Here is an 11,174-nt window from a genome sequence, read left to right as displayed (position 1 = left end):
TCATGAAGAGACAGAAACCAGCACCCTCCAGAGACTATACCCTGTCCTTCATGAAGAGACAGAAACCAGCGCCCTCCAGAGACTATACCCTGTCCTTCATGAAGAGACAGAAACCAGCGCCCTCCAGAGACTATACCCTGTCCTTCATGAAGACAGAGAAACCAGCACCCTCCAGAGACTATACCCTGTCCTTCATGAAGAGACAGAAACCAGCACCCTCCAGAGACTATACCCTGTCCTTCATGAAGAGACACAAACCAGCACCCTCCAGAGACTATACCCTGTCCTTCATGAAGAGACAGAAACCAGCACCCTCCAGAGACTATACCCTGTCCTTCATGAAGAGACAGAAACCAGCGCACTCCAGAGACTATACCCTGTCCTTCATGAAGAGGCAGCGCAAATCACTGTGAGAGATTTGGCGCTTATCCGATGATAACTGGCACGTGCGTGATGATAACTGGCGTGTGCACAGTGATGTCGTATGTTCAAGAAAGCTATCTCGTATGTGAAAGATCATACAATTTTCTCGTACATACAAGTTATTATCACGTATCTACAAGATCATATAGTTATCATATAGTACCAGTTATTATCACATGTGTACGAGATCATATAGTTATCATATAGTACCAGTTATTATCACATGTGTACGAGATCATATAGTTATCATATAGTACCAGTTATTATCACATGTGTACGAGATCATATAGTTATCATATAGTACCAGTTATTATCACATGTGTACGAGATCATATAGTTATCATATAGTACCAGTTATTATCACATGTGTACGAGATCATATAGTACCAGTTATTATCACGTACGTATGAGATAATCCCACTATTTTTTTTTTCATCTTGCAGTTCAGGGCTTCCATAAACAATCAAATTACAGGCCTTCCTAATAAGCAAATACAATCTATCCATACAGAGAAGAAGGACCAGAGACACAGGGTAAGATGCTTTAGATTTTATTTCCTTCAAGGATGCATTTGGAAGCATGATAATTATGCATTGCATTTGTCGGTTTTGCAACAGTTCTGCTCAGCATAACAACGTTTTGAAAACATGCATCCTCTAAACGTAATCACGTCACCTGTAATAGTAGCAGTTTTTTCTGAAAAATAAAAACAGTTAAAAAAATTAGTTCTTTAAGGACAAAAAATAGGAAGCATGAATTCTTTCATTTGCAGTTTGATGGAAACATTTCTAGCTCTGCCTGAGTAACTCACTGAGTGTCTCGCTCTCTGAAGCTGAAGTCTTGTGGGCTACTTCATTGTAATATTTTTTTATTTGGAATCAGCAATTATTTTTACCCCTGTTTTCTCCCAATTTGGAATATTCAATTGAGAGCAGCTCAGTTGGAATATAAACCAGTGGGGGGGGGTTAGGGGGAGGGCACTCCGGGACAGGTTTGGGAATGACTGTGCTCTCACTCTCTCAGTCAGACTCTGGTCCTGCAGTGCAGTGTCTGCTAGTTTTCATTCCACGCAAGTCCTCCTCAATAACTTCTTTGTTCTAATTATTTAATTAGATAGATACACTGAACCCCTAATCTATGTCCCAAAATATTATTAAGTAATTGAGAGCAGAAGTTGGAATGAAAACCAGCAGACACTGCAGTACCGACCTACAGGAATGGAGTCTGACACCAGTGGCTTGGAATAAAATAAACTGGCTTCCCCCTCTTACCCTTTTCTCATATGATAATATAAATGTTACGGGACGATTGGGACACAGTGACCCCCATTTCAACACATAAGCTTTGTTTTAAAAGACTTACTGAAACAAACATCAAGACCCTCACGACATGTAATGGTACCTCCACCAATAACATGACACACAAGTGTCTCTGCATCTGAAAAACACAATGTTGAGAATCAGCACTGGGCTCAGAATTCTGTAAATTACATGTGCTGACATTTGTATTTACAAATGAATAATTCAGGTACAATCAATCAATCAAACTTTATTTTATATAACATCTTTCAAGGAGAGCCACCCTCACAAAGCGCTTAACAATAAAACTATTCAATACAATAGAAAAATATACAATAAAATATCATAATAGAACTGAATTATAATAATAAGTAATAAAAGGAGAGAAAACAACAACAATTAAAAGTGAAGAAGATTTGCTAAGCCTGCGTGCCAGATACAGAGAAGCATGGTTAAATTAGCAGGAGAAAACAAACTAGTAGCACTACTCCTAGAAACTAAGTGTGGAAGATAATAAGCGGAATTCAGCAATGATTAGACTAAAGCCAGAATGAAATGCAGGCTCACAATCAGGTGGAATAAGCGCACAGGGAAGCTTGTTTATGAACTCAATCAAGATATATATGAGAGTAAAAACAAACAACTTCCTTTAGTAATTAGAGTTTGAGAAAGAAAGAAAGAAAGAAAGAAAGAAAGAAAGAAAGAAAGAAAGAAAGAAAGAAAGCAAATTGGCTTAAAACATGTTTAAAAGGACTTCACAGGGTGACAAAAATAAAAACCCAAAACCAGAAGCCCTAATTATATTTTTACAAAGTGGACAAATAGCAGAACTCCAGGTGAATATCACCAATCAGCCCAAATTATTTGTGAGCCACAACTCTTCGGAAACAAAAGCATTGACCTTGATAAAGATCTGCATTGCCATCAGAAACCTGCATGACAGAGCTAGCCTATAGAAACAGCTCCGATCACAGTGATACTCTGAGAGAGAGAGCAGTGAACAGAGAGAGGCAGCAGGGTTGTACTAGGTATAAATGGGTAATTGTATGTAAAAAATAACATGATATTGTCTGCTAAGAAATAAAATACTCACAGCCGCAGAGGAGAGCCAGGGAGAAAACGAGCATGAGAGTCTTCATGGTGTCTGCTGGTGTGGAGCTGTCGAGGCAGGTCTGTAGAGTTGCAGTGGAGAAGCAGACATATTTATACCAGAGCACAGCACTGGAGGGGCTGCTGGCACTGCCACTTACATAACAGGCTTGAATTTGAATAAATAAAAAACATTAAACAAAATAGCTGCAACGTGGCATCACATTGACAGCTGACTTCATTAGATAAACATCACTGTAATATATTTCTGAAGTTGAAAGATGTTTGTTACAGACTTGTCTGGGGTCAGAAATCAGATTACTGTCCTGTATTAGAATGTATTGATGAGAAAAAATACACGTATCTCAAAAACTGCAAAACTGTAGTTAGAGCACTTTAATAGCCATGGGCCCCGGAGTGTATGAGTATTAAAGTGGTCTACTTCAGGACATTTCTGTCATCTTGAGAAAATGAATTTCCTGAATTTCTCATATCAATAATGCAATTCTTAATATCAGCAATTTTTGTTGTTAATATCAAAAATGTAATTCTGAATATCAAGAATTATCAGTATTCATTTTTTATATAAAAATACAATTCTTGATATCCACAATAGTATATTATTATATACAAAAAACTATGCTTTTAGTGAAAGTAAGAGCTGAACCCACGACCCTCCTCCGGTTCAAGAGTCCAGAGCCCCCTAACCACTACCTCACACTGCTGCTCTAGCACAACCCTGCTACCTCTCTCTGTCAGGTAAGACCGCCACGGCGCTCTTACTTCACCCATGTTTTGACCAGGCTTTCCAGCACACACTGCTTAACAGGTGGGTTCACTTTAGACAACATAAGTAACCACCACTGGGCAGGTCAGTGAGTTGCTGAGGATTCAAAAGTTCTCTGAAACAGCCTAATATATACCTTAGAACAGTGGTTCTCAATCCTGGTCCTGGGGACCCCCCTGTGTCTGCATTACTTTTTTTCAACTCAATTTATTAACACTCAATTCAACTAACAATTTGCCTAATCAAAGCTGTCCGGGGATGTGCTGGAGTTATTCCGTCAGGGGGATAGGATTTTGGAGGAAGATGGAATTCTCTACCACTGGGGTCCCACAACAGATCCACTCTGATCAAGGCAGATGTTTTGAAGGAGAACTCATTCGACAACTGTGCCAACTGCACAGCATTCACAAGACTAGGACAACTCCATATTGTCCGCAAGGTAACGGTCAATGCGAACGCTTCAACGGGACCTTACATGACCTTTTGCGCACCCTCCCCTCTGAGAAGAAACAATGCTGGACAGAGTGTTTACCACAGGTACTCTTTGCATATAATACCACACCACATCAGTCTACTGGCCAGTCTCCCTGTGTTTTAATGTTTGGCAGAGAACCTCAATTAACCGTGGATGGACTTCTTGTTTGGAGGATGTGGCCAGAGGCCAGCAGGGGGCAGAGGTACAGACTTGATGGCAGAACAACAGGAAAATCTAAAGATCTGTGTATCAAAGTGCTAAACACCATATGGAAACAACAGCTCAGCAGAGGGGGGGAGGCTCATAACAACAAGGTGAGGGATTGTGCTTTAGGAGGGCCAGCTTGTTTACCAGAAAGATCATTGGAGAAGAGGACCTAATAAAATCCAGGACCTGGAACCCTACCCTTTACCGAGTTGTACGATGTCCCACTGACCAGGGACCTGTGTATTCGATTGCTCCAGTAGAGGTCGCTTGGCCAGTGAAGCAAGTCCATTGGACTGAGCTGAGCTGTGTCCAACACACTGCTCACTACCCGGGGAAGAGGAGAATGAGGTCTTAGATCCAGGTATTCCCTTTGATTATTTTAGCATGGAGGATTGTGATTCTGATGAAGACGCCATTATTTTAGATGTGCAGTGGATGCCACTTGACCCACAAGATAACCCAGCAGAGAGGATGATGCTTGTTCCTGACGTTGAGGAGTTCCCTGTATTGAATGAGCCAACTAGACGGACAAAGGAGACCACAGCAGGCTACCATCCCAACCCTCATCATCTTCCACAAGCTGCAATGTCTCACGGCCAGCAGGTAGGGGCGGAGGTAAAAATTCAGGTTACAGATCTTCCTGTGTCCAGGTTTGTCCAGTAACTGTAGCAATGTCCCTTATGCTTGTTTTCGCACTTGGCAAGTTTCCTTGAGGTAATTGATGGGGCATTGATTCATTTAGCGGGGTGGAATGTAGCATGTGGGACACTAGGACTATGTAAAAGGGAGATACTAGGAACCCCTATTTGAGGATGCAACATCGATAATGGATAATTGCAAAGCATATGACATGGTTTATTTAGATTTCCAGAAAGCTTTTGACAAAGTCCTGCATAAAAGATTAATTCTCAAACTGAACGCAGTAGGGATTCAAGGAAATGCATGCACATGGATTGGGGAGTGGTTAACATGTAGAAAACAAAATACTAATTAGAGGATAAACCTCAAAATGGAGTGAGGTAACCAGTGGAGTACCACAGGGATCAGTATTAGGTCCTCTGCTATTCCTAATCTACATTAATGACTTGGATTCTGGTATAGTAAGCAAACTTGTTAAATTTGCAGATGACACAAAAAAGTGGCAAACACTGTTGCAGCAGCAAAGGTCATTGAAAATGATCTAGACAAGATTCAGAACTGGGCAGACACATGGCAAATGACATTTAATAGAGAAAAGTGTAAGGTACTGCATGCAGGCAATACAAATGTGCATTATAAATATCATATGGGTGATACTGAAATTGAATTAGGAATCTATGAAAAAGACCTAGGAGTTTATGTTGACTCAGAAATGTCTTCATTTACTCAATGTGGGGAAGCTATAAAAAAGGCCAACAAGATGCTTGGATATATTGTGAAAAGCGTTGAATTTAAATCAATGTTAAAACTGTACAATGCATTAGTAAGACCTCATCTTGAATATTGTGTTCAGTTCTGGTCACCTCGCTACAAAAAGGATATTGCTGCTCTAGAAATAGTGCAAAGAAGAGTGACCAGAATTATCCCGGGTTTAAAAGGCATATGGTATGCAGACAGGCTAAAAGATTTGAATCTATTCAGTCTTGAACAAAGAAGACTACGTGGTGATCTGATTCAAGCATTCAAAATCCTAAAAGGTATAGACAATGTCGACCCAGGGGACTTTTTCGACCTGAAAAAAGAAACAAGGACCAGGGGTCACAAATGGAGATTAGACAAAGGAGCATTCAGAACAGAAAATAGGAGGCACTTTTTTACACAGAGAATTGTGAGGGTCTGGAACCAACTCCCCAGTAATGTTGATGAAGCTGACACCCTGGGATCCTTCAAGAAGCTGCTTGATGAGATTCTGGGATCAATAAGCTACTAACAACCAAACGAGCAAGATGGGCCGAATGGCCTCCTCTCGTTTGTAAACTTTCTTATGTTCTTATGTTCTTATATAAAATGGATGTGTTAGCTAGTTTGGGGAATGGTGAATGCCGAGTCTGTTTTTGTCTTCCGGGGTCGTTCTTAACTACAAACTGATCAGGTAAACCGGTTCACCATGGCCCTGGTTGTTTATGAAGATGTTTTTAAATGGGTTTATGTCTAAATGTACGATTCTATTAATTCATCAATAGAGCAACGGGATGATGCTTTGATTGTATTTGCATGATAATATTGACGATTGAATATTAATAAACAGAAAATAGTGACTGGCTGCAATTTATTCTTAATATAATCCAATTGTTTGATGCGCATGCGGGTATTTAAGCACCATTATTCATTGTAGCTAAGGATGGTTCATTTAAACTTTCATTTATTTCAATTTAGGTTCCAGTTTGAAATGCCGTTCTGTCTCACTCTTTGTGTTTCTTGTCTTCTAGGACCTGAGCGTCGATTATTGTTTCTTCTCATTATTTTGATTACTGTTTATTTATTTGATTTGTTTACTGATCCTCTGCTTTTTATTTACTGTACCTATTTGCTTTATTGTTTGTTTACAGAGCTAGCGTCCTTGTTGTTTAACTTTATTTTCTGCTGGTTCAGTATATCTCCTCTTTATTCACCCCGTGTTTCAGTTAGTGTAAATTATTTCTGCTGTATTTTACACTGTATCTCTACAACAAAGTGCAGCCCTACCACTGTGTGACACACTGTAGACGATCCAGACACAGGGAATAGTCACGTTTGCTTTATCTGACTTCTTGATATTTGTTTGCACATTTATTTTGCATTGCTGGTTAATTTCACACTTTGTATTTATTTCTTTTTCATGTTTTTTTTACTTTCTTTTGTGTTCGTAATCACCTTTCCTGTGTCTAATGTGACTATCGTCGTTCTGTAATATTCTGATATCAAGAATTGCATTTTTTATATTAAAAATAATCAAACTGTAATTATTACCAGAGGAAAAAGTTGTTTGTTTTAACCCTCATATCCAAGGATTCAAACCTGATCCTGTGACCCTTATTCACATTCACCATAGTTTACTCTGAATGACTGTGATTTACAATGATTTCCTCTGGTATGCTGTGTTATTACCACAGTTTACAAGGGTATTGCCATGGTAAACTTGAATAAGGGGCACTTCACCTTTATTTAAAGACCACCTGCTCATGTGAACACTTTAAGTTCATCCCAATTGTCACACGGGGTGACGAATGGGGCTGCAGCATTTCTCATTTAGTGTTAGGATTATGTACCCACGTGTGCATTTAAATATGTGTTGTTTTCTCTTTTTTATTTTTATTTTATTTTTCATACACGTTTGTTCCTTTGCATGCTGCAGCTTTCGATTCATTTAGTAACCCCGAACTGATGTAATTAACATTGAATTGTGTACCTGAGATAAGTGCTATTCTAATCTAGTTTCGTTTTTTTGAGGAAGAAAAATCCCGTACTTTTAGCCTTGTCTTGTTGTTTGTCGTTGGATGCGTATTTTACTGTTTTTGGTATTTTGTGTCTGGCCTTAATTGGATTCCATTTCTTCATCTGTTTATGTAAATTAAAGATAGCCATTATTGCACTGTTTTTATAGCAAGCCCACAAACTATAGAAGGTGAGGGAGGGGGAGCTGGAGTATAGGGTGGGAGCGACTGTAGCGAGAATTATGGTTTGGATTTGTGTTTGATTCCTGTGTGTTTTGTTGTTTATTTTCTTTAGTTGTGATTCCAATCGGGGAGATGTTCGGTTATCCGGTGCCGGACTGTCTGCCACGGGAGGACGCTGGATATGCGTTTGCACATGAATTGCACTTTACCCCTGTGTTTTTGATTGAACATTAGATTTGTTGTTGGATGCTTACTATATTTTTTGTGGTGTATTTTTGTTTTTTTGCTACTTTGGCTCCGAGCCAACAGAGGGAGCCCTGTTTATCATTTTCTTTGTTACTTTGGCTCCTAGCCAAGTGGTGGAGTCTTTCTACCCTGTATGTTCTACTGTTTCGTGCAATAAACCCATTGCAGTAATTACTTTTAAAAGCTGTCTCTTGCACTCTTGCTTGGTTTGGTTTGGCAATGCAAACTGCTTTAAGCTAGTCAGAATTTGAACCTGTGGTTAGAATGGGATAAAGTTTTAACATTTTATCTAATCTTATCTAGGGTCCTAGTGCCTGTAAAGCACTGGGTGGCATAAATTGGCAGACTACATTAGTTACAATGAGTGACATTAGCCATTTTTAGTTTGGGGCTATAAAGGCTTCGAGGCACCCCGTCCTCATGCCACACAATGATATTTCTGCTTTTATTTACCCGTATTAAGAGACCACCTGTCTAACACGACCAATGACCTCAATTTTCGTGCCCAGCAATGGACTCGCAACCATTTTAATCGGCTTTTATCTGTTGCTCTCTTGTAAAGGAATAGAGAAAACATGGAGAAACGAAAGGATCTGACCATTGATGAGAGAATTAAAGTTACTGAACTTGGAAAGACAGAAAATGACTGAAAAATGTGGTGTTGGAGAGACGCAGATACAGAACATTTTGAAATGGAATGGAGAAATGGGCATATTCATTGCTGCTTTCACAAAATGATTTCTTTGTTAATGCATTAGTAACTAAATGACTGTAATTCAATTCCAGTACTTCCTTTTGTTCATAATCCATCTTATAGTTATTATTAATTTCTTAGCAGATGCCCTTATCCAGGGCGACTTACAATTGTTACAAGATATCACGTTATACATTATACAGATATCACATTATTTTACATACAATTACCCATTTATACAGTTGGGTTTTTACTGGAGCAATCTAGGTAAAGTACCTTTCTCAAGGGTACAACAGCAGTGTCCCCCAGTGGGGATTGAACCCACAACCCTATGGTCAAGAGTCCAGAGCCCTAAACACTACTCCACACTGCTGCCATAGTCTTTTACAGTGTATTTTAAACACACATAATTACAGGAAGGCATGTTGGAGAGAAATAGAAAATGTATTGGGGGGGGGGGCTCTGTGTTAAGAAGAGGCTGCTATTGAGCAACCAGATGCTGGACACACAGGCTACAATTTGCCTGTTCATTGAGTGCAGGTCTCTTAATAAAGGGTAGTATCTGTCAAACAGCAATACTTGGCCCTGAGTGAGCAGCTGTGTTAATAAATGTTTCTGATGTATTTATCAAATCATTATTATGCCAGTTAACTAACTAACTGACATGTTGTTGCTACAAAAATTGCTGCTTTTCGACAAGACCCTATATAAATGTACCATGGTTCCTGTGCCACTGGATTTTGGAACAAGGTATGATGGTAACAGTGTTAAAGTTCAATGGTGCTGTATAATATATGTATACAACCTATACCACCAATGGACAATGACCTATTATGGTACTATAATGCAGTACAACCATAATAACACAATGGTATACAGCTACACTATACCATAGCACTAGACATAGCACCGCAGTATGGTGTTGCAATTAGATACCATGATACTTTTTAGACATAAAAAAATACAATGCTGTACTATGGTGATACAGTATTATAGGACCATAACACAGTACAGTACATTGATGGTCTAAATAGGATAGGTATACATATACAATACATATATTATTCAGTACACCATTGTACTTTCACACTGATAACATTATAACGTGCCTTGTTCCAGAATCCACTGGAACAAGTACCATGGTATATTTTTATAGGGGAGGTGCCGATAGGTGCAAATGAATAACACTTCGCTAGCAGCTCCAGGCTGGTGTTTTAATAATATTTGTTCGTGCAGGCGAGGCAGAGCAGTTTAGTTTTTGCATTTGCCTCAGGCACTGTGCTAGTGAAGGATGAGCTCAACCCTGGTCCTGGAGTACCCCCCACCCCCACCTCCCACCCACACCTAGAGAAGGATGAGCGAGAAGATGAAGGGCGTGAAGGAGCTGCTGGTCGCAGTGAAGATTCATTCAGAAACACACACACACAGTGAGCCTCACACACAGTGAGACTCACTCTCTCACACACACACAGAGAGACTCACTCACTCACACAGTGAGACTCACACACACACACAGTGAGACTCACTCACACACACACACAAACACACTCCCTCTCACTCTCACACACACACACACAGTGAGACTCACACACAGTGAGACTCACTCTCTCACACACACACAGTGAGACTCACTCACTCACTCACACAGTGAGACTCACTCACACACAAAGTGAGACTCACTCACACACACACACAAACACACTCCCTCTCACTCTCTCACACACACACACACACACACAGTGAGACTCTCTTACCCACACACATAAACACACAAACACACGCAGTGACACTTTCTCACTCACACACACACCCTCAGGCAGACACACACACAGTGACACTCTATCACTCATTCACACACAGGCAGGCAGACACACACACAGACACAGGCAGGCAGAAACACACACACCAGGCCGACACACACCCACTTAGGGAGAGACACGCACACACATACAGACACCCAGACAGACACACCCTGGCAGACACACACACACCCAGGCAGACAAACACACACAGACCACACACACACACACACACACAGGCAGACAAACACACACACATATACACAAACACACACACAGGCAGACATGCTCACACACACACCCAGGCAGACAAACACACACAGACCACACACACACACACACACACACAGGCAGAAAGGCTCACACACATATACACACACACACAAACACACAGGCAGACACGGTCAAACACACCCCCAGGCAGACAAAACCCACACCCAGGTGAATCCAAACCCAAGTAACCCCCTCTGGCCCCGCACATTCAATTGGCCCCCGAGAAAATCACCGCCGCTCTGCTGCAGGGGCCTGCGGGGAGGACGGGGCCGCAACCAGACCAGGCTCAACCAGCCCGGCCTCCCCCT

General features: G+C 40.7%; 1 long non-coding RNA gene across 1 annotated transcript; it reads right to left on the bottom strand.

Moving 5' to 3' along the window:
- Positions 1 to 957: 957 nt before the first annotated feature.
- LOC131709289 (uncharacterized) lies at positions 958 to 2,937 on the bottom strand. Its single transcript, XR_009311452.1, has 3 exons — positions 2,815 to 2,937; positions 1,786 to 1,860; positions 958 to 1,119 (listed from the first exon to the last, which is right to left on the bottom strand). It is a non-coding gene; the product is annotated as an uncharacterized LOC131709289 (long non-coding RNA).
- Between the last annotated feature and the right edge of the window lie 8,237 nt (positions 2,938 to 11,174).

This window comes from Acipenser ruthenus, chromosome 42 (genome assembly GCF_902713425.1).
Source record: "Acipenser ruthenus chromosome 42, fAciRut3.2 maternal haplotype, whole genome shotgun sequence".
In the NCBI taxonomy this organism is placed as follows: Eukaryota; Metazoa; Chordata; class Actinopteri; order Acipenseriformes; family Acipenseridae; genus Acipenser; species Acipenser ruthenus.
Note: the sequence above shows the minus strand (reverse complement) of the source record. Positions and strands in the feature narration are given on the sequence as shown.